The 26,046-nt window shown below is 34.2% G+C and overlaps 1 protein-coding gene across 2 annotated transcripts in view; it reads left to right on the top strand.

The window, feature by feature from the left end:
- The first annotated feature begins 265 nt into the window (after positions 1 to 265).
- LOC138333212 (opioid-binding protein/cell adhesion molecule-like) overlaps positions 266 to 26,046 on the top strand; it is a 140,297-nt gene continuing 114,516 nt past the window's right edge. For both annotated transcript variants that reach the window (XM_069281427.1, XM_069281426.1), the window contains exon 1: positions 266 to 535. The gene's annotated coding sequence lies outside the window, so the exon portion shown is untranslated. The remainder of the gene's footprint in view (positions 536 to 26,046) is intronic.

Below are 26,046 nucleotides of genomic sequence, written 5' to 3'. Positions count from 1 at the left end.
ACGTTAATGGCTGAAGTAAATAACAATAAAAATGGTGGTAGGAAAAAGTAGTTTTAGTTTATCATTGTTCTAGAGAACGATATCAGATTAGAGAAATCTGTGTACGATGTCTGCGTGCCCGTTATAACAAGACTAGTTTTCTCCCCTGCCCTCTACCCTAAGTGGCATTCGTTTCCAGTAATTTGCTATAATTCTCGGTATGTCTGATGACTCGCAAATGTCACCGCTCCGCTGTAGCGACTCACTACGCTCCTCTATATATCACTCCCCGAGCGCTCTTTGTTACATTAGCGAAGAATACCGATAGCCAGAAATTTATTCTGATGTAAATAGAGATATTTATCAGCCGTGCATCCAAACATCGAAGGTGTAGGATTCGACTTCGGGGGTGAAACTAACTGGGACTTTGTGAACTTTTTTCCAAAAGAAATTCAAACGAACGAGGAATCGATTGTTTTGTACAATTAAAGGAAGAGGAACAACCAGTGCAGGGAAAGTGGTTTATTGTGAAGTATCGCCGGAATCAGCGATAAAGGTAAGCCTATGTTCAATTGTTAATGAAAATACAGATGAGAATTAAGTAGATGTATTTGTGTACACGTGCTTTATTTCTCTATGGTCGAAACATTTAAGTATACGATAGTGAACTGAACAAATCTATCGACAATCAGTATAAATGTTTTAAATCCAATCAATTTTAGCCGGAGCTGGTGAGAAACGTATCGACCAATTAAATTTTATTGTAAGCCATATATGTGCTCTTTTCCGAGTAATATTGCTGGACAAAACAACTGAACTAGCAACTCAGGGTTCAGAATAATAAAACTACGTTTTAGGCCTGTCCATGCATTTATGCTATTATAAATTCTATGTTTGCATAATAGATTATGGTTATTATGTTTCCAGTAATAATATAAAATTACCAACGTAAATTACAATTGCCTGTATCAACATTAAAGAAATGAAAAACTGGATAGATAAACTCCTATATACAGTAGTTTGTATATATTAAGGCATACATGGAAAAATAAAGTGTTTTCTTTAACTTGAACTTACTAACGCAGTGTTTACGTTTTAATTAAGACATATTCAACACACTTATATTTATCTAAAATATTATATCGTTGATCTAACAGGTTTCAAGATATCTGCACCGAATTTCTATATAATTTCTTGCTAATATTTAATTTATTGTTCTCGGTGGCATCAGTAAATCGATATTTTTCTTTAAATCCCTCAAGAATTTGTAAACTAGTTACAATATCTAGGTGGGTTGAGGGTAATTTAAGTGAAGTATTTTCTCAGAACGAATGTTAAGAAACTTGAGCTTGGTTTTTATATATTTTTTTTGATTATTAGTACTTCATTTTTATTAATCATACAACTTTCAGAGTTATTGAAACTTTTACATAATGTTAAATCTGAAAATTGATCCAAGTTGAACATACATTTGAATATATCATCTCCGATCAAAATAAAAATACATTATCTACTTTTACCATAAAATATCTTTAAAACAACACTTACAAGACTGTAAAAGTAAGAATAAATATAATGTTGTTTTAGACTTAGCAAACAATACAAAACATCAATAGTCTTTAACAAATATAAAAAGGAAGTGAAAATAAGTATAAAAAAGTGTTTGACGAATATAAACAATTAATTTTGTTTTAAACATGACTTTATGCTAAATAGTTTGGAAATACTTCAAACATTAATAATGGTGCTCTCTAATTAGCAAATGATACAAAACGAAATATTTTGCGGAGCTAATGCACCCTTATCTTTCTGTTGTCTTATTTTCTCGATAAATAATTATGAATAACGCATACTGTTAAATTATATGTTTTTGAGTTATCTCTTTTCACCACAATTTTTTTTTGAAAAGTGTAGCAATATTTTCATTAACCTTCATAAATCGACAGAGACATGTAGTCGAAATAGGCAAAGGGAACGCGCTTTTAGCATTTCCCACATACATGCCATTATTCTGTTGAATATGTAACTCTGATTGAGAATATAATACAAATCTAAATCGGAAACATTTGGGTTATAAGTAGCAATCTTAATTGTCTTTTTATAATCGTTAAATGTTCGGAGTGATGCAAGACAACAACTGCTACGGCAAATTTCAATGATAAATGCGATTTTTGTATTTAAGGGATTCCTACAACTTGTTTATGAAGTCGATTAAATTCCGTTAGATATTTTTTTTGCTATTTTGTCTTTGATGATCGTGTTGATTCCATACTGGACTATATCTCGGCTTTGCGGAAACAAAACTCACATTGGTGCACTTGACGTCCTCGCTCCACTTTTTTTCCTACGCATAAAGCCTGACAATGCGCTTGATTTGAGTTTTAAAGAGACACACTGTACGTCCTATTAAATCTCATCGCTAGTTTTGCCGTCTTTGTGAAGTAATTTAACCGTCTGGGTGGAAGTTATTGTTCTACCTTTTATTCCTAGTAATCTTCATTCCCTGCATAAAAGACACCTGCTGTCAAAGTTTTACAGTGTTAAGTTTGTTAGTTTGAAGAGATAACTTTCAAATTGATATTTTGGTATTTGATGGGCAGTTTATTTACAATGATTTACCTGAATCTTCTATCGAAAACAGTGGTTAGGTGATTGTTATATACTCTACAGTAAACAATGGTTATAACGCAACTCTGAAGATGAACGAAACAACTTCGTTATAAGCATATTTCGTTATACAAATATAACACACATATAATAGGAACATTAATGGTGAATGAACATTACTATGTTATAACCATGAATTCGTTACAGATGTGTTTTACTCTAGGTATAAAACAATAGTATAACTAGCTTGACTTTTCTTATCACTATGATTTTCTATTGATATACTTATTAGCCGATGATTGTGTATGCTGCGATGGTCGGATTAATGACCTCGCACGCTGCGGGAGTGTCTGTCAAAACAATGTGACAGGAATACATACACATTAATATCGTCTGTCACTGCATAAATCTCTAATTGGAATATCAATATCGCTATTAATAATGTGCTTCGATATATAACAAGTTTGATTTGACGTGATTTTTTTCCGCAATAATCAAGATATCAAGCTATGTCTTATCATTAAATGGAACTATTGACGCAAAATGGTCCCACCTCACTGCATAACCAGGTAGGATTACCGTACGTCGTAGTTAACTTGAAAGAGATCATATTACAATATTGTGTCGTCAGAGGTGGTGTCACGGTCTTTAAGTTGCATAATTAATTGAAAATAAGACTCCGGAACGAAAAGCTCTGGTTTATTTTAAGCAAAATTTTTCATCTTAAATAATAAAACTATAACAATGACCCAATTGTACCCAGTCTTATCTCTACTAATTATAAAAAACATATAGATGGGTTATTCGTAATTAGTCAAAACAGCGAAACATGATAATAATAACTCAACGTTAGTGATAAAGATCGGTTACTAGTTTTTGATGAAGTTGAAGAAGAAACGTTTGATTTTGGGGATACGTTTCATGGTTTCACAGAATGTTGCGTTCATTCACCGAAGAAGATACCAAGCTACTTTTTGTATGTTTAAAGATTCCTGTGTTAATTGTAAAACACATCAACGTATTATTATCCTTCAAACAAAACATTGTTTTCTTGTTGTAACATTCGACATTCGAATAATGAAACATACAAGCAACAATGTGATTAGAAAACATCAGGCTCGTTTTTACGTTGTACATAAAATGGACTCTAATGTTTATTTATTCAACTCGTTGATTTTACGCCAGAGAAGACGACAATCATAGTTTTATTAGGCAATGAATATTTCTACGACTTAGAACGTGTTGGCAGGACGCCCCTACATGCTGTTTTGATCCACACGTTTGACCAGCGAGGTATTTCTGGACTTTATATTTATGGTACTGTTTTATCGCCATGACGATAAAGGCGCGCATGCAGGATATGTGGTTCAAATGCTGGCACATATCTCTCCAAATAGGACAGGCTACTGAAATTTACGATAATCATCTTTTTGGATGTCACCGTCTCACCAAAACTATGACGCATCGTCGAACGAAGATGAATAAGAAAGGATAAATCCCTTAACATATATATGTGTGGCCTCTATCGCATGGCTAGGGTGTAAATTGGCCAGCGAAGCACGGAATACATGATTTGAACCACTTCTGTTGAAGTGTTGTAATTTTGTCTGACCGTGTAGTTACCTATAAAACAAAGTGTATTCGCTGATTGACAAGCTTGTTTTATGTCTGTATGCTCATAAACATGTTGTTTCACTATGTCAATGGTTGATAGTGTACTAAGACAAATGGTTCCTTCATATCTATTCACGTGGCCCAGTTTGAATGTTTCATTTTTTTATTTCTAGTTTTTGTATCTCATGTGAAAAACCTAGTTTCTAGAAATATCGATTTTTCAAAATAAGGGAAAATAAAAGAAAAAAAAGAAAATGGCTATGTATCGTCACAATTATTTCCATTGGCCTAAATCCAAAAAGTCAAACACATAGGCAATACTAGGCAATATACAATGGAACCCATTCAGTATTAATTCGGATGTGAATTGAAACACTGCATAATTCGGTTTTAATCATAAATCCCGTTCACGCATACTGCCTTTTGCATTAGCTACATTGAACTCAATTTGGTATATGATCTGAATTCACTGTTGGTTCTTAAAGAATATATTTGAAAAATGAATAGAATTTCGAAATGAAGATTTGATCCTGTTTTTGTCGACCACAGTAAGCAAATCAGAATGTTCAGTATAAACAGCAGTTTGGTGTAATAAACATGTGACATTGCACTATTGTATCTTTAATGAACCAACAGTGTTAAACGTTTTCCTCTCTGCAATGGTGTTGTTTATATTCCCATGTTTATATTCCAACACATAAACGATGTATGAAAAATTCAAGCTTACATTAACAAATATTCCTTAATTATCACATAATTCCCTGATGTCCAGTGGCTTCGTTCGAATCACGTTATATTTTGATACGTCATCATTGCCTTATGAAATGTAGCACTTTGAATTGTCTGTGTTGTGGAAATTCGCTAACCTCAATTAACAATGACGAAATATCAGGATTCTATGACGAGGTGATAAAATGGCGGCTTCTGCTGGAATTTTGACAATATATTTGGAAGTTCTCCACAATGTAGGTTGCAGATGTTATCTATATACACCATATACTTTTTGAGCTCTTTTCATAAATTGTAATATGGAATTACACCTGTTTAAGATCATATTTACTGACCAAGTAATTTGATATGACACTGTGCCTGAGGCTGATCAAGTTATTACTATAAATCGTTATTCATTATTGTTATTAATGAATATTAATTATTACAAATTATTATTTGTTGTCATTCGACCAATAAACACTCATTATTCTGAAACAATTTCTTTTTAAATGGAGATCTACTATTGATTTATTGAGCAATTATATCTTTCTCAACTGAAGTATGAATTTTACAAAGGAGTAATATACCGTTGTTAATAAAGCTGAAATCGTCAGCGATCTCTGATGTCTGCTTTGTTTACTTAAATGTCAATGAGATCGCATTAAGTGGTTACGGGGCTTTTAAAAGTTTCCTGATTCTCAGGACACGAGTTATCCTTCGGTCGACATTGCCTATATGGTCTCCAGTGCGATATAATTGTGAAAAAACTTTGAAATTGCAAAGGCGTGAAATTCCAATGGCTTTTTGCTGAAGACTTGATATTTTGATTATTTTTAAATGTATACTATAATTGAAATTTTACAAGCCTCCGGTGGTAGTAAAGCTTCAAGCGTTGTTTCCGACTCTTTGTTTTTATCTGTGTGAGTACATATAAGTAAGTATTGTAGGCGGGTTAACGTTGTCTCTCTTGGAATTGAGAGATTCTGTTGATTGAAAAGTTTTGGGATAAAATATAAGTACACATATTCTATATGCACTATTAACTGATATTTCAATACTAATACCCAGTGCGGTCTTGTCAAACTTTTAACAGGTGATACAAAAGTATGTCACCGTCTATTATTCTCAAAGTCCTCATGTAAAAGTACCAATACTTGTAAATAGTGATGGGGGCGGAATGATATTGTTCCTATAGGGATTGAAAGGGGAGGAGTTCCATATATGTAGGACCGATAAATACTTAAAAACATATAATGTAGGTAAAGATTTATTTTTATTGGGTTTAAACATTAATAACATTTCATATTTATAAATAAACGTGGCTTGCCACTGGGATTCCATCAGAGTATAAAACAAAATTCATTCACACAACGAATAGTTCATGTGATACAGTACGCTAGGATCAAGTACTGAAAAGATCTTGAATTAAAAACAATACCTGTAGCTTTAACTCAGAAGTTGGCACATAAACCTGGATTTTGTGATGTTGCTTATGTTTATTATGTGTTATACATATATATTTCTGTACAAAGCATAATTATAATATGATACTGAATTACAATATAAGTATGAAAAACCGGAAAATGACGAATAATACTGATTGATAGCAGGAAAATAACTAATTGTTTACACTAAATCTAAATTATACATGAAAATAAAACATTAATGTAAGTTTATAATACCATTGACATTTTGACTTACATTAAATTGTCATATGTAGCTCTGTTATATATACATGTACATGCAAAAATGAAATTGAAAAACATGTTTCAGACATTATTGCTTTCTTTTGGTTTACCTTGGAAATATGCAAGTACAGTATTTTTGTTGAATCAAAATCAGCTCTTGTTAACAATGATATGGTAATGAATTTAAATAGGTCGTAGAAATAATACAATTTATATCACGGTGATAACATATAGTTGCCTGATAAGGAACAGTAAATTGGACAATATGGCCTCACCCTGGGAATTTCAACGAACCTATGATAACATCTCCCTCGGGGTCGGGTCACCAATGGCGGAACCATTGATCTAACATTGACGTCTTACCAACTTAATAACCTTGTACCTCGGTCAATACCCTTTACAGTTATATACCGTAATAACAATGTTATAGTAATAACCTTGTACATGTACCTCGGTCAATACCCCATACAGTTATATACCGTAATACCAATGTTATAGTCCGCCAATGATATTGTGACAACTGCGTACAGTGTACCGTAGTTGAAGGGCGATGAGCTGGTAAAATTTGGAAAAATGATAAGGGACTCGGCCATATTGGCCGTCATAGAAGCTCTTGGTGTTACGAAACACGTCTTTAAATTACCAGAATCGCCACACAAACATTGCTCGACGTCACAACTACTGCAAAAAATAATAACGAATTTATTTTTTGAAAAGTTGACAGCCATTTCTTATTTTTAAGATTTATACGTTGTTTGATTTCTTCTCAATATATTTTTTATTCAAAATGCCATTAATGGACAGTACAGCTGTAAACAAAAAAAAAATATATATATATAAAAATAAAAAAGAAGTAATAAAATACAACAAGCAATTGAATATTACGAGACCATTTTGGCAATGAGCACATGCATCATGTTACCAATGTAAGCCCTTAATTTAGCTGTGTGTGGTATATTTAATTGGAAACATGTGTGATGCCCTTACTTTTACCTCCCTAGTACATCTCTGAAAGGTTAATTGTTACCTGTAATATACGTCCGCTTACCGTTCTTACAATATATTATGTTTCAAGTCGCATTCCGTGCATTAAATACATAGGGTATGATAGAATAAAGACGCGTCACTCGTTTAATTAAAAACATAATGACTGAAAATTCTTTTCTTTTCATTTATAATTGGATCATATGACAACGTCTTCCCACTGATCTGATATAAATATATAAGTATTGATACTGTCGGTTAATGTACATACTTTGATGCTATTTTCATGGAAAGCTTTGATCAATCGTCTGAATGAAGTGGAAAGCTTGTAATTAGATTATTAAAAGAATAATACAAAGCGGAAAGCGATAAATTGAACGAAGGAATGTCCTTTAGTTCGGAAATAAGCTATTACGATGACAGGGTTGAGCTTTTGTTAGTTTACTATGAAGTACTGCTAGACTTCCTTTACACATTTTCCTGGCTTCGCGGCATTTTTGATCGATGGATCGATACTTTTTCATCTGTCTTTTTTTCTTTGGATCTGATTCAGAGTTTTCCGTGTGATGTTTTAGCGATAATATCCACCATAGAAAGATTTCAGGAAAAAGTATCCTTTTCTTAAGTGGATATTCAACTGGAATTTTAAAATCCGTGAAACTTAATGCCATAGAATGTTTCAGGTATCGAACAAATTAGTTTTCAACTTGATTTTAACGCAAATAAATGGTGTTGTTAGCATAGACAATATAGTCTTACGACGCTCGTACTAAGACACTGCTTTACCCAACCCATACACATCTGTTCGACATGCCGGCTACTCTTTCCGGGGAATAAAACAAAATTGCAATCTACGAAATGTTCTGAAAACATGATAAACGGGGAAATAATACAAGTTGATTGATGAGATTTCTAGAAATATAATATTACTCACCGTCTCCAAGATATATATGTTTAGAAATAAAACCAACAGCTGCAATATGCACGTCGATATTTTCTTGCCTTTGAGTTTCAAGATGTTGATGTGAAGGCATGGAAGTTTTGGCTAGAACTCTGAATTAAGGTAATACATATGGAAGCTTTACTTAAATAACCACATTTGCTTTAATAGAAGACTGTGCGTCATGTATTTGGTATAAGACACGCAGGGAACATGAAATATGATATCTTATGGGAAAGTTATGTGCCGTGTTGCTATCATAGTCAGATTAAAATACCATTAAAATCTCATCACGTAACTTGTACGAGGCCGCGCGTCATTTCAAATATCAATGGATAACAAGGCTTCATTCTGAACAATGAATGATATGTGTTTTACTGAATGTTCAATTTCTCCATCAATGAGGTAAATCGGTGTTGATATACACATCATTTCTAGGGAACTACATACGATGATAATGACATAAATCCATGTCGAATGACATATTCAGGTCGTTACAAAATACTCGATTTCCTATGAGATATGGTATGACAAGTAGACATAATATAATATTCTCAATCTCTGGATTTAACTTGACATGGTTTTGACCTAAATTCTAAAGAGGGAGATAAGGTGAAGATATTTTCTTCTTTTTACTCAGATTACTACGATATGTATATAACATCTGTTATTGATTCTGGTGTAGATGACAGCCTTATTGTTTTATTATGTAGATTGATTACGTTGGGCTATGGTCGATGTCATGTTTCCTGTGTTTGTTTATAAAAAAGTTATAATCCATCGTGAGTAGAATTTATATACGTCAGTGGTATGTGTGAAATTATTTTTATGTTATCCCAGTAACACCATATAAATTAATACTTAAAGGAATGGCGTGCTACGACGTCAAACATTATTTTGTACTGTTTTTGTAGACATTTGTGTTAATTGACCCTCTGACATAGAGTTGTATGTCACTGTGCGTACCCATTTCAATGTTATGATATTAGGGTAAAATACTAGTAATAAAAATTCTCCGTTAAGGTAACTCCATACTTATCACATATGTCTTATTTTCTTTTCCATGTAGATTTCAAATATGTAAAGAAAAACGGATGTTCTCGATATACGTTTTGAGATATTTGAGCTTGAAATATACCATTCGTACAAATTTGCTGGCCGAAAATAGAAAAACTAAAATTATCATTTTATATTTTCGGTAATATTAGGGAGAATTACATGTAGTCTCAATCCTGTTGATTTTTTGTCCTTACGATAAATTTAACAATAGAACAACATACAAAACTATTGTATTTTTACAAATGCTTAATAATTTTCGTTATTTCCAAGGACCGTTTCTATCTGTAGTTATCATGTTTTGCCATATTTGTGCCCCTAAAGCATCAATGAATAGGCAAAAAGGAAATGAAAACCCATGTCATTTTCAAAGTTTTTGTATATGATAAACCCAAGGGGAAAAAAACATGGGGTCCTCGATCAAATTTTTCCCATTTTGTAAGCTTGAAGTTTGTAACTCACAACCCTACCTCCATTTCATCCAGTCCTAAGATGGGACTATTGGACTATTTTTTTGAAAATCATGCCGCGAAAAAACCCATTCCAAATCGGTTCATATGTTTCAGAAATATTATATCTGGTTTATATCTTTTATTTTTATGATTTTCTCCAAATTTGTTGTTTGAAGGAAAACCGTATGAGTTTTTTTTAGAATTCAAGAATTTCGTTCCGGACGGATCCCCTCGTATCTTTTATTGCGACAAATGTTACTTCCGGTGTTTGAAAATCCATTCCCATTTATGACAGGGACCGCAAAAACCTCAGAGAGAGCATATAAGTTTCACTTTATTGCTTTAAATATTTTTAAACATTCGACATTATATGGAGACAATTTCACATATTGAAAAAATATCCAAGTGGAATGTCGTAGCGTATCGGAAACATTATGGAATTCAAAACAACCTCCGCAGATCCCGGTCTAGCGTCATGTGAATTGGCATGGTTTTCAAAAGTATGGACCTACCTTAAAAGGATCTTTTGCATCATCTGTTAAACGTATTTTTGAAAAAAAAAACATGATTGGTAAAACTACATTCTCTTGTAAAAAACATCTAGTAGCATGGATGGTGTTTATATTTTAGTGAGAGAGCATTTCACAGTCTCCCAAAACACATATTGCAATACGCAATATATACTGTAGCATGCATGAAGACCGTCCTAAACGGCCTTAGCTGTTAAAAGGATGTAAAGCAAAATCAACAATTTAATCAATCTCGTCTTTGTACTAATGTTCTGCAATATACAGGTGCGCCTCTTCGTTACACTTAGTATATTCGTATAAGTTGTAGCCAGTATTCAATGTTGCTTTCTTCAATTGAAGACAGAAAACACCACATTTTTGTCTTTTTTCGGCTGTCACTCTTAGCAATTTAAATACGTTAATATACTTCCCACTGGAAACTGTCTTTGTATGACACACATTGGTTACTTGTGTCTCAAAATTATCTTAGATATAGCCTACGTGCCCAGATTTACAAATTTGTGTAATAATGCTTCCTTTTTTGTGTGCCCGGACTTTCCAATTCCTTTGTCCCGATAAGGTACACGCAATTGTCCGTTGTAATTTGATTAAGAGATCCCTGTACCCAAATCTAAAAAAATCCAGCTCTGTCCTATTTAGTTTCATATTCACCTGTTAACTGTATAAGTTCGTGTTCCGTTTCACATGTCCCTGTGATAAACGTACGGCTGTGATATTACTCAACTAATCAACAGTGACGTAGAATAAAAACCCAATACGACAATATATCAAGTTTCAACATTCAGTATTTATAAATTCTACGACGTTCTCATAATTTTCTGGATTTGTGCATTCATGGCGAATTTACAGCGTAACATCATCGGACAACAAACAAAAAAGCTGTGAGAATACTGACGGGAAATATGACAGCGTTTCCAATTCAGTTCACTCCGCGTCAAACGCTGACATATTGCTTTGGAATCCTAGCTTCACACAACATGGACTGTATTCATATGTTGTTCAGGGAAGCATGAAAGGCAATGAGAGATTAGCATCGATGGCTGTCTTTTAAAACAGGAAAATATAATGGACTTATTTGTTACGCGGCATTGTGCCGCCTTGGAATGATAAGTGTGAACAGCCGGAAATGCAACGTTAAAACTAAGGCAACTAAATTGAGGATCAGAGAGTACAGAGATCCGGCGTGTATGGCTATCCACTGTTCAATCTTGGTCGTTCTTTTTGTCTCAATGTTTTATTAAGTGTTTTTGAGCGTTTGAGATAAATTACACATCGTCTTTTTAATGGGAAACAAATGAATACACAGTTTTGTGCTGATTTTCTGAAGAACCAAACGTTTATTGTTGATCAAAACATGTAAATGTATTAGGCAGTACCAAACCTTTATCAAACCATGTTTTAACATACAACTAAGAGAAAACATTGATTGCACTTCTCAGCTTATTTATCAACCGTCATTGAATTTGTTTATATAAGAGTCATACTATGTAAATGGTAGAAACATTGTATCTAAATATGACGACAACAAAAATGCAGTTCCTTTGTACTTTCAACTTTACGAAAGATCTTTGGCCTTATGATTTTTTCTAAAGTAGCAATGCAGTCTATTGTCTTTGTCTTACAAAGTTCAGATAGTACACTTCGGTTAAAACCTAACATTTATAGCTTATAAACACATCACATCACGGGGCATTTCGCCATTACTACATCAAGTGACATTTAGATACCGCTAGCAAGACAGAAATACTGGCGACTAACCGCAGTGCTGAAGGGTTATCTCATAGGGACAAGGAAAGGATTCCAACCTATTCCTGATAAAACCTATCCCATTAATATCATAACCGCTTTGACACCTCCCGACCCCCGGGACCTCAAACTGGCGAGGTGTAGCAAAGGACATTTGTATTACCATGAAGCAGTTAGATCGGTGTGGTTGTGTCGATCGAAGGGCCTTGTCCCTAGCCTTTCTCGGCTCAAATCGTTTACGTGTCAGGCCAAAGGGGACCAAACGGTTTTAAATAGTTATTTAAATGCTTTCTGACAAATAGCTTTCAGTATATAAAACATTTCATGGTAGTTTGGTTGCAGAGGCGTTCCTGTATGCACAGTGTCTGCAACCAAACCTCGTCTTCCAAGTAAAAAAAAAAACCTATCATTGTAAGGATAATTTGTCTAACAAGAATAATTTTCCTTTCTATAAAACAAAACGAACAGAATCGTCAATTCTATGTAAAATGAAATGATGAGATAGATAATTAAGTAACCATGGCATTTGTAATTTGTGATGACTCCTACTCATTTGATTTGTTAGTATGTGACTGGTATTGTTAACGTTTAATGAAGGGTATGTAAAAGTTGACATTTCAATATATATTATATGTTATTGATATTAATATGTGTATTCAGATAATTATTGGTATTTAGATGTAATATTATAAATCAAGTTTCAAAATGAACAGCTGGACGTTTAATAAGTCTATAAATTGTCCAATAGAATTGGTAGTCCAATAGAACTTGGATCGTCCAGTTTATTTCGAGGGATGTAAATGAACGCGTGTAATTCTATCGCGGGGGTCACACATTTAACTCAGTGCTATTATAGCAAACATTATGAATGTTGCCGACACCGCCACGTAAGCAGTTAGATTTCTGCTGTTATCAGTTTTATTCCGTATAAATACAACTGTCCCGTAATGGGTATCAATGTCCGAAATGCAACGGAAATCAATTAAATGTTATAACGAATGCAAATTGAACCAATTATCGCCCTGATCGGAAGTCATGTGAACTAATCGCTGGCGCCATCTAACGTTATCTTACAAACATATTGCCTGTTGCTTTCATGGGGACCTTAACGACACTGCAGATTCACTTCATGGTCTTTGTGAATGTCATCGTACTCATCTGTTCGTCTATCATCACCACTCGGCAAATAAAACATGATATGAAAATCTATGGCTGAGGTCTGGTTAGATATTATACAATTTATAAACGGCCGCCTACAAATACTGCTGTATTTAGAATTAATACCCCACACATTTAGTTTGGGGAAGGTTATGCATTGTTAAAGTACAGTTGAGTAGGAGAAGCATACAATCAATCAAAGGTCAATTGGGAAGGACGTTATACTGGGATGGTTTATTGAGTCATAAACAAAATAATTATTATATACTTATATCATTATATTACAGTTATAACTTATTACACTAATATGTTTGTGTGTTAATTAAGCAGTAAACCTTCTTTATCCTAAAGAATACCGATTTCATTATCGAAATACAAAGGCGATAGATAGATTTGTACAGTGGCTCACAGGAAAGGAACCTTACAATCGGGATTTCCAGCAGAACAGACGTTTCTTCATGATCGATACTTGTCATTACAGATAATGGTACTAAAATAATTCTCAGAAACTAATTTGTACATGTGTCCATTTTATGAAAATAACTTGGAAGACTTACATATATATGACAAACTACATTTGACATAAAGAAAATTTTTTTTTGAATTTAATTACCCTCCCCCCCTAGAAAAATGAAAAAAAAAAAAACCCCCCCCCCCCCAAAAAAACCCAACAATTATTCCAGAATTCTCGTCAATCATACCTCCTAACACAATTTTGAAGAATCATACATTACTTTATGTTTTATTTGTCTAGCTAATTCAAATAAATATGGAAACTGCGTGTTCATTTCAAATTTCAATAGGAATTCCATGTGAGTCTACAATCACGTCAATCACACACATGACACACATATCGTACACATATATCACATACACACATATATCATACACATATCTCACACATATCATACACATATCTCACACACATCACACATATATCACACACATATCACAATGTACATAAGACATGCCGTCCTTAAATGACCTTAGCTGCCGTCAATAAAACGTTAAGCCTTACCAACCAACCCGCCGACTTTGAAATGAAAATAAAAAGAATACATTTTAATGTATAATTTTAAATCAACATTTTACCGAAACCTAGACGAGACATAAATATGTGTGACGTCACCATTCCATTACTTTTCTATGATGTTTCCGTTTTTTCACGTAGTTATGGTCACAGGAAAATTCCAACCAAAAACAGAATGCTGTAATATGCGTACAAACAACTTATCAACTATACAACTATGCCAATACGCTGTTGTACATATTCACAATGGTAATATTACACCATTGAAATATGCAAACGATAGTAAGTAATCAGTGAATAATCACAGAATATATGAAAAGTACATATGTTATTTTGCTCAAATAATTGTAAATTGGAAACATCCTAATTTACAAAAATGACATAATTACAGTAGTTAATTCACTTCTAATCGATATAGTAATTCATGTGATATAAAATCTACATTTATTGTATACATGATCTAAAACAGAATATTTTATATTTTAAAATGTCAATGGTTTACCACCATCCGAACCGGACACACATTTGTTGTTGACACATAACACATGCCTATAGATGCATCCGAACCGGACACACATTTGTTGTTGACACATAACACATGCCTATAGATGCAGCAATGTTGGAACTTCATGCCAATAGAGATGGTTTTTTTGTATAAACAAACTCCGTATCGAAGGATTATGTTAATGTTCGTTACAGCTCACAATACCGCCTGACAGTTAAACGCGTTGCATTCAACAAAGCTCAACTCTTACTTAGCACCGTATTCTTTCTAGCGTGTTTTACGATTATGAAAATTGAACTAATATCATCAACTTTGCAAATGTATTTGGAGACAATAAAGTTGAATTAACAGACAACTAGTACTGTTTTTGAGTATAATAGAAATGTATTTGAGTATTATAGGTGAAATAGCCTGATGGTAATGTTTCACTGCTTTCCCACCGGCTCGCTCCCTGCGGGGTTTCGCGCCTCCAAGTGTGAACACATGGAAAGGTCCTGTTATAAAACAGGTGCCGTGCAATATGAAATTAATGAATAAATAAAGAGTTATATGCAACTTTACATGACATTCGTGCCAACAGAATCAGAATGGTGAAAACTTATGACCCATTACAGTTTATTTCCCATGGATATCGACCTCGTAGATCGACCATACATCACGTGGTGGTAGGTCATTCTAGGAAATATCAGACAATGCTTGTTAATACAAGTTGTGTCACTTGCCTAAGACAAATTTCAAACTTGTGCAGTTATTACAGTTAAAAGCATAGCTGTCAACTGGTTTATAACTAAATGCATTTTTTCAATTCTTCTGTTAAACTTCGCCAATAAAAAGAACATACACATAACAAGGAAGGCATGATAACAGTGCAGTCACTAACTATTAAGATGGTAAGTTGTGTTTACCGAGAAGTTTTTATTAAATTGGTAACACCAACCTATTTTTGCGTGCGATTACATTTCGCGTATTTCGCAAGGGATGAGATATCAAAGCAAAATTAAAAAAAAAAAAAAATAAAAATAAAAAAAAACTTTCCCGAAAATGATATGTTCACGTACATCATGTAAAACTGACTGTAAACCCCCAAATTAAATCACCGTGAATAGGACTTTAGGTATGAAACACGAAGTTGGTTATTTTATGAGCGAAATTCATATCATTTTCTTTGAAAAATATGACGTTACGCTCGCAAACACATAACTTCATAATTAATACCTAACCGTAAGGCCATATAAATAAGGATAATATGCAAATACAGATAATAATCAATAATAAACTAGATAAAAAGTCCATCATATTTGCATAATTTTGATAACACGTTTGTACGAAAAAGTGGAGTATTAATACGTTGTGCTATCGCCACTCCAAAGTTTGGTCACCATTAGCAGTCATTAGGAGACTTATTCTACCACATTGTTCGTATTATCTGTTTATACACGGTTACCACATGTAAACTCTGGACCGGATCCTCCCTAACAAGGTGTAATGGATATATAACAACAACCCCCGCCCGGGGCAAACGTTATAGCTATGCAAATGGGACGAAATTCTAGTTCAAGATAAATTTAATGAATATGTGATTTAATAATAACATGAACATTTCCATGATAAGAGCTATATAACTCGTACCATCAGGCCTAATGGTTTGTTTTTATCCCCAATGATTACTTTAAAAAAATGTCATCAGCACAGCATACAGCATGTTGGAATTATGTCTTTGTTTTAAGCTGTTAGCTATAATATGAACTCTGAAAATTCGTTATGAATAGATCGTACCGTTGAGTATGTTGGTCTTAATTCAGCCCTAATTTTCTATAAAAGCAAGTACAGACATTGTATCGAAACCATTATTCAAATTATATTTTGATTTAACAATGAAGTGGCGAAAATGTTTAATATGTACCAAGACCCACGTAAAATACACGTGGAAATAGAACCATAGGTATCAAAAGAGTAAGTCTCCTCATCTTCTTTTTATCTGTGCCATACGAATAAAATACGCCATACGGTGTATCTCCTGGTCAAGTCGACTTTCAAAAGCGGGAAGTGTAACTATACAAGTCAGCAGTTTGCCCCCTCCCCCGATATCCAAAGAAGACATACGGTTTTATTAACTAGTTATTAAGGACGGCCTCCCACGTGGGCAATGTGCATGCGCATATTTTCAAAGACTGCATTATAGTCGTTTGTGTCTACTTTGTTTTCTTTATACTACTATCTTACTGAAATGCATCTTCGTGGTGACTTTTTGAAAGTGCAAATGAATATCAAATAATTATGTTTTTAAAAAACCGATTCAATTTTAAAATATAATTGCATGTATCATTTTACGATCCAATGTTATAAGATGACATGCTATATAAGCGGCACTACATTCGAACACAGATGATATTGCCATCAAGGTTGACATTGCCAAAGGTTTAGAGACTGTTGAACGTAAAGGAATTGATAAAGAATGAAAGTGGAAGAGTTTTTCCCACGTTTCAATCATCAAGTAGTTGGTAGGAGATAACAATTTGGCCGATATGATAAATTGATAAATCTCTTTAGAAGCAATATCAGTAAAACACTGTCATCTCGAGGGTATGCTAGACTAAACAGATTTCTTTTATCAAGATTAGCTTAATGCTGTATAAAAGATAAAAAAAAATCATGAGGTAAATCAAATACTGAGGATCCCCGTGTGTGTATATGTACGAGATAACGCCCATTGTACAATACCAGGTAAAAAACTACTAAAAATTCCACCATTATTTTATCATTCATTTGGGTGTGACTATGGCATCAGAGCTATTTTTTTATAAAACAGTGAATGCTATGATGGGGTTTTGATAAGTACATAAGAACAATAAAAAGGTATTTAGTGCAGAGATGTCAACAGTTAACACAGAACCAATGTCTGCTTTGTCGGTAAAATAGGCTTTACAGATACACCGTAATATCGGTCTTTTTTTGGGGAATGTCAGGCTGGAATTCATACGTCCAGCTTTATCCTTCATTGCAACATATAAAAAGACCGAGATCGAGGCTAAAGGCAGACGGATATTGAACGCTTCGTATAACAGTGTGTCCGAAGGCCGGACCGGATTTGTAAAAGACATCCCTCTGGCGCGACTAATTCCATTTTCCTGACCATGTCAACGTGCCTGATAAATAACTAGTTGTGAATTGGATACACTTACTCTTGGCCGTAAGATTCCAAGTAGATGATCTGAAATCTGATAAGCATTCTCGCAGTTCGACACACACGGTAGGATCGGTTGGTTTATTTAACAGTTACACTTGCGGATGATAGACAAGTAAGAACAGATCTGTCTGCAGCATCCACACAATAACTAGGCCTCATTTTAGTTATTGTATTTCTGTGCGACAATGATGTGATGCAATAACAAGTTGTTTATTTTTATAACAATGGTTATCTACTTTCGCGATAGTTTCATCGAGTTGTCGCCACCAGTTACTCAATTGATGTTGTGTCTTGTCCCGTCTTTCAACTATTCCTCCTTTTCATATATTAAAGTTCCTCCCTTACGGGTAAGTTTTCATAGTGATACAATTTTGTGTGAGCGAAAATCATGCCGTATTGCTCTGAAAATCCCCCAGAATATTTGCATTGCGGGTTCCGTCCACGAAACGTAGGAAGTTAAGCTTTCCAGTAAACCTGGTTCTGCTCCAGGTGTACTGTTAGCAGTTTCTGTTCAGAACAATATCTACACTTAAACAGTACCCTTGCCTGATTGATTTTAAGATGAAGAATATGTGTTGTTTCACATGCAACATTCGTTATGTGGAAACTTTAGTAATTTGCCTTGATTGCTCTTTAACCACGAGTATACAAAACAACGAAGTTGGTTTGATATGTTATTTGAACGTCCCATGGACCAATCATACATACACATACTCATGAAATATCTTAAAAGATGTTATGTGATACTGTAACAGTACATATTACATACACATGAAAATCGTAAGAAAAGCTTTTCGTTTGTGAAGCATTTTGATTAAGGTTATGCTGATTTGTGAAACATTTTGATAATTTATAAAAGTTTATGTTGATATGTGAAGCATTCTGATCAAGGTAATGTTTTGTATCAAGCGTAGAAAATGTTAAAAACCGTATCCCCCAAGGACCCTATCTCTTGACAAGTTAGATATCCAGCCATCCCGTATCCATGGTGAAAATCCGGGATATGCTAACGCATGTGTACGGAGGAGACATGAATCTGTTGCCTAGCAGGATTCAGCCATAGGGGCGATAACACAGGCTGACACCCAACATAGTTACCACACCTCCGGGCCGACGGCGGCTCCAGCTCGCGCGGAAACCTAAAAATCCATTATTCAATAAACTCCATTGTCCATTTTTGATAAAAAGTACACTTGGACTGGCTAATCAGAAATAATGTTTTTTTTTTCTGTTTTATTTCAATGAATGCGGTAAAATAGGCAAATTGTTTCATGTATCAATAGGTTACATGATTATGTAACTCTAAAATATTTATCAATATGTTTATATATTAATTATGGCAAATGAATATTTACCTACCTAATAATGACTTACATATTTCAAAAACATCATTTCGAATGGTAGTTGTCATGAATTTATTTTTTCTTTGTCATGGCTACTAACAAAGTTGGTCAGTTCCAAACCTTGGTTTCGGCCTTGGCTATACTCGAGCCTGAGGGATGTCGACAATCCGTAAGCATGTCCGTTGATTCCGTAACAATCACATTGACGTGATCTCTGAGGGTATTGCCGCCCTTCATTAGCATCATTGATAGGCGGTCTGTTGTTGTTCTATGACCCACATTGCTAATTCAATCAGACAACGTTACCTCAAGGTAGCTCCAAGCTGGACACAGATTGCATGTTGGTTTTCTGGTGTAGAGGTTTTGGTCAGATCTATATTGCAAACCAATGTTTCCTCACTGCATACAAATTGTGCACATACACTGTAACTAGCTAGAATTGAATTTCAAAATATTAAAATTTTATTTCCTAATTTCAAGGTTAGATACTATGATGAACTTTAAATTAAACAAAATAACTTTTTCAACTTAAAACATTACACTTTATGGTTATCTACTTGATAAAAAATATGTAAAGCGTAATTCAGTTGTTAACTATGATCTAGATATCGAATATGGTTGAAACCGAAGTAAAAGTATACCGATTTTGCTTATGCTTCACTTCTTCTGTCTTCTTTACCAGACACAATGTGAAATAATTTACATTAGTGCATCACATAATTTATCGATTTGCTCCATGAAGTAACGTGTATACATTTTTTAGAAGCTTAATATTTTTAAGGTTGACGTATAACACTCCCGAGCGTATTTCTCGCAGACACAGGCCCCAGGGACCTTTCTGTGCCCAGTCATCCCTAGAAGTAACAAGCTGAGATCAGCTCTTAGAATTAATGACTTTGTCGATGTATATTTGCTTACAAGCAATGCAATGCAATATAAGGAACCTGTGTCTGTGGAATGTTTCATGTCTATGAGTAACCCCGCCTTCAGGCGATTCTAATTAGCAACACAACATTGATTGCATGCTTCGAAATCCGGAGGCAGAGTATCATTCTCAATCTATGTCGACTTAATTCTTAAATATAAAACACCACTAAATGTTCTTGAATTTAATTTTCTTATTTTGGGTCTATTCAATCTCCATTGAATAAAATCACGATAGTTTGCAAAACCGTGATGTAATTTGGAGTTTAAATAATTTATCATATGTAAAATTTGTCTCATTTCCGATACTGAATCCCGCGTCCGTTGTGATGGATGAAACTCTAATCTGCTCTGATTGCTTGTAAAGATGACATGAAAAGGTCGCAAATGTAATGTAGAAACTATTTTAAATAAAATAAGGTAAAGTAGTACAACAAGCGATTTGAAAGTCCGCAATGTTGTTTCATTAGTCCGAGAATTGTCCCAATGGAACGCGGAATGACACAACTAAAACACCGATGAAATATTAATACGCTCAATATGATAAACGCACTTGGGGCGTGTAGAGAGGCAGAGCACTGGGAGTGGAGCCGCTGTATATTGAATCTGGATAATTTCATTATCTGTCAGAGTTAAGTCTGAATTTCTCCTCTGATTGATGAACTGTACATTCACACATGCCTTGGATTTCTGGCCATGCTGTTGAAAAAGGAGGCCCCAAAACATAGTCCAGAACGGCTATGTTAAATTGTTTTTGGCAACACCAATACCATCATCTGATTACACGTGTCTGGATGTAGAAGAGATATTTCACAAATATTCGTTGACTGCTTGGTTCCCTATAAAAGCTTACGACATTAGCGCATGTGTGTCGTTTTGGATTCATGACAATACATTTTTGAGCTGCGAACTGACATTCCAAGCATCACATTGCTATTCCCTATACATATGTTTAGGGGTATTGGAAGATTTGCTGCTTTTTTCATTGAAATGCATATAATACGTATTAAAATATTACTATTATAGTGACGATACATCTATATTTCATATGGAAAATCTCAAGAAAAGGGATATGCGTTTTTTAAAATATATGACTATTTATTTTTCATATGAACACATTATGTCACGTAAAAGTTAAACAATACCAATTGGATTTCGGGAATTAAATTACAAGAATAGTTTCGGAAAATGCCATGAGGTCATATCAAATAAAAAAAACATCATTTGTCAAATTTATTCTATCCAGTTATCAATAATCGTATACGTATACACATTACCAATATAAAACTTGATAAATTTCGCTTTTGACATAATATGACCGGGAATTCTAATGTTCATTAACATACTATTTCGCTTTCTGGCATTTAAGATGAATAGGTTGTTCACTGGTAGATCGCTAGTTTTCATTACACTTTCTATCGACACTGTAATAAGTAGTCACAAAGGCGTCTGTTTTCCTCGGTGGTTTGCTGTTCGCTGTCACCAAAGGACCGATTAAAAGTTTTAACGTGTTTACATTTCATTTGAAGGAAATCGTCATAGCCGGGCATCACGTAAAGTATGCGTGACACGGTCACGTGTCACAAGAGACGCGCGTGTTCCTTAGTGTCACGTGATTATGCGTATAACAAAGCAGCTGATGCCGCGCCGCTTTCGGTTTATTCATATATTAACTTATTTTTTTTTCTCATGAAGTAAAAACGATTCTAATCAAGTATTTAACAGTTTGAAGTTCCAAGTTTTAAAACACTTTTATCGATTATCTAGTCAGGGCATTTTCTTTGTTATTTAGAGAAGGATACTATAGCTAGGAGTCATTTCTTCCACAAAAAGTGGTTGCTATCCTTATAATTTTGATGCTTAGCAAATGAAAAACTACACCTTTCCTTTCATTTTTTTACTAAAAAAACTATACTTAACAACAAACTTAGGAGGACAGGTCTGGTAATATCGCTGATGACTTCCAACCACCACAAACATAAAGATTGATACATGTACAAAGTTTGTAGATTATAATTTGTAGCAAGTTGGAGTATCTTGTTCATGTAGAATAATACAGAATAGAGTTAGTGTAGTTAGACAACACATTACAACACAAATACACTAAAACATCTTATATCTTTGTCAAGATCTAACGTTTAAGGCATTATCTAACACGTTTTAACTAATAATATTTTGAATGCCTTGATTTATCACTTCTTATGTAAACATAATTTAAATACGAACATGTAGAATAAAGGTTTGTATGCATTATGAATAACCGTAGGTTTTATTGTTGACCCTTATTTTATTGTGTAGCGTGTATATTTGGATGTATTATGCAAAATATGTACATTTCAGGACACAAGTTCACAAGGCTCGGAGCGTATATCTTACACCAAATAGACATGTAGACATCATTTGTTTGATATTTTACTGTACAAAATCATATTCATTAAATAATTTTTACCTTTGCATATTTTAAACTAGTTTCAACACGGAGCAATATCTTAATAGGACCTATTCCATGTGGTCCAAATGGCTACCTTCAACCCAATTTGACCTACGTTCAACGAGAGTGGTCTGAAAGTCTACACATGTCAACTTGTCAACCATAACATTACTGTATTTGAAATATATTCAAATGTTTGTTTTTTTAATCTAACATATTTTATTGTAATATTTCATATACCATGGGATTAGGCAAAATGTGAAGTCCTCCACCTGTTCAATACGTGGTGTATTTTGAGGCAAAGAATTACTTCCAACAGTCGCGGGGCGATCTGCTTTATCAAGACACAATTTGTTTTTGTGATATTTCCCGAAACGACTTAGCCTCCTTACTTTCAAAAGTAATGATAATAACAAATCTCAGTACATTAAAGGAACTAACCTTGATACTGATGACGTCACAATTATGTCCTTAATTATCATCTGCGATCGATGGAGAAAGATTTTTATCTCTAATTCATTAGCAATTAAGTGTAGTAATCATGTCTCGCCGCGGAAACGAAGGATGAAGAACATGAATAGTTCACGGCGTCAGCTTCATGTTGAAGTCTCAACACGTCTAGATAACGGCCTACAGGTTTGCTTGTTAAAGCCCGAGGAAATTTCATTTTAAATTTTCGATAATGGGGTCATCAATTGTGTTAATGGTGGAATCATATAGTTATAAATCTAACACAAAATCTTTGACAAAAAGAGAGTGGTGTTTGAATCAGGCAAGCGTTATCATTAATTATCTAAGGTAAAGCTACCAATAGTGGTTTTATCAGTAATGCTTAGTTATAGCGAAAGTGGTATAGTTGACAGGTACATTAACTATAGCGCTTAGATTCCACAAAACATCTATTAGTCTAAACAAATCTACTTAATAGGTTGTATTACCAATCAGGGTCTATAAGGTGAAGGAGGTAAAAACCACCCCTTCACAATGATGAAATGCTGGAATACCTTAACCACGCGGCCATATTTAACAAATAAGAATTCCATGTTTTATATGTAGATTGGAGGTATGTCCGTAGATCCAAATGTCAATTAACAATATATTTTCAATTTAGGTCAAATTCATATCTAATAGTCTGTGCATCTTTAGGTCATGTGACACCGTTACAGAAACCACCGAGATTGAAATCGGAATTATTTCCTAACTACTTTTCAGGGTCAGCAGAATATGGCCTTAAATGCTTTAATCCAAGAATACCCGCATGGCCGTGTCAGCGAGCATTACACAGTTTCGCGTAAAAAAAGTCAAGAGAGTATCCTGGGAGGGAAATAAATATGTCCAATCCTGGGCACACGGGTCTCAATCCCATACAGGTTAAAGGTCATTCCGACTGGATAATTTGGTATGTAATGAAGAAGACGAATATTGAATTAAGAAGGAATGATATTTTCAGAATTCAATACTTTTTCGAAATTAGGCAAGATACAGTAGATGGCGAAGATGACATTTGGAGCTATTTCCAATGCTGGTGGTGACAAATTCGGGTTATACTGATCACCTGAAATATAAGAGGATTTGTGAGTGACGGAGGTGAGAACTCTGAGGTTACAAGGTGCTATCGCTATGGTGAATGAAAGTTGACAATGTTTTGAAGGTGACAAAACTGAAGATGGTGGACCATGCCTCAATCTTTGATATGTCACGTGTGCTATGGTCCTACTGATTTAATAACATGTGACTACTCTAGACATTTTGTTTCACTACACGAAGTGCAATCACATACGCATACGGGTTTAGTATATGGTTTTTACTTTGATAACGGAATTGTTTCAGTCAAGCCCGGCCAGATAAAGCATGTAAGAAACAGGGATGTTAAGACTTTATAGAAACATTCATTCTATTTTAAAATGAGATGTAAATTCATAAATATTAGATTTTATATATTGTATTATATATATATAATATCAACTTTTTCCTGCGTTCATCTCCAACTTTAACTATATTAAAGATTTTGCAGAGATGTTAAATATTTCATTTTTGGATATGTCTGCCAGCATATTAGGACGATAATGACTTAAAATTGGTTATTAAGAAAGTTTAACAACCTTAGTCTTTTATCGAACTGTGACTGCACGTCTATGATGGATACTTAATCCTTAGAACCTTTGCTTTGAATACGCAGAGGGATAATGAAACTGAATGTCACCACTCGAAATCATTAACCTCAGAGGAACTCAGTGCTTTCAAAGAAAATGTTAACTCAATTTTCCGCCAAACACAATATGTACTCTGGTACAAGGTTACCGGCGCCCTGTTCACACTAGTCGCCAGGTTCAGTAGCCTACAGTCAAGCACAGACGATCACATTACCTCAGCAAACATTTGGAAATAATAAAGGCTGTAGCTGAAGTTTAAACCAAGCACCGTGTTTATGGCTTTAGTTATCGCTCCTCTTTTAGCTCACATCTAGCTTCAGGCAGAATTAAAGCGAATCATGAGCTTGCATTGTTGTTTTCAAGCGGTTTCTTTAAATACCTACAGCATGTTCTGGACCATTTCTGTCGACTGAATGTAAGGTAGACAATGGCATATCAATTGCTGGTTCCGGGAGTGCGGTGAATGTTCCATCAACAAGTACTTAGATAATATGGTGTCCCTATCTGTATCTTGTGATTGACTTTCAGAAAATATAAATAATAATGTATTTCTATATGCATAAACTGATAGTAAATGTTAACTATCATTTCGTCAAAAAGTGTTACTTGATACAAGATAAGAAAGTTATTCGACTGTGATAAGTAACTTACTTTACTAAATTTGGTCAATCAGCCGTGATAAAATAAATTGTGGCTTTCAGTTTCGAGATTAAGTTTCACAGGGAGCAGCGAAAGCGAATACACAAGGGACATAATAGAACCACCATCAAAACTATAATATCTCACACAATGTCCAGAAAGAATGGGTAAAAATGCAAATTGCAGAATGGTTAATCGCTAGAAAAATAATGCATTACAAATGGTAAAAGCTTAAATAGTCCATGGTATAAGAATTCGGAAATGAGAGATGACAGTGAGACTGAAAGTGATTATAGCGCTATCATTAACCACTGTTTTTTTCCATACAAATATATAAGATTCATCTGGAATAATGGTGAAATGTGAAAT

The sequence above is a fragment of the Argopecten irradians genome, chromosome 10 (assembly GCF_041381155.1).
Source record: "Argopecten irradians isolate NY chromosome 10, Ai_NY, whole genome shotgun sequence".
Classification (NCBI taxonomy): Eukaryota; Metazoa; Mollusca; class Bivalvia; order Pectinida; family Pectinidae; genus Argopecten; species Argopecten irradians.
This window is presented reverse-complemented; position numbering and strand designations above follow the sequence as displayed.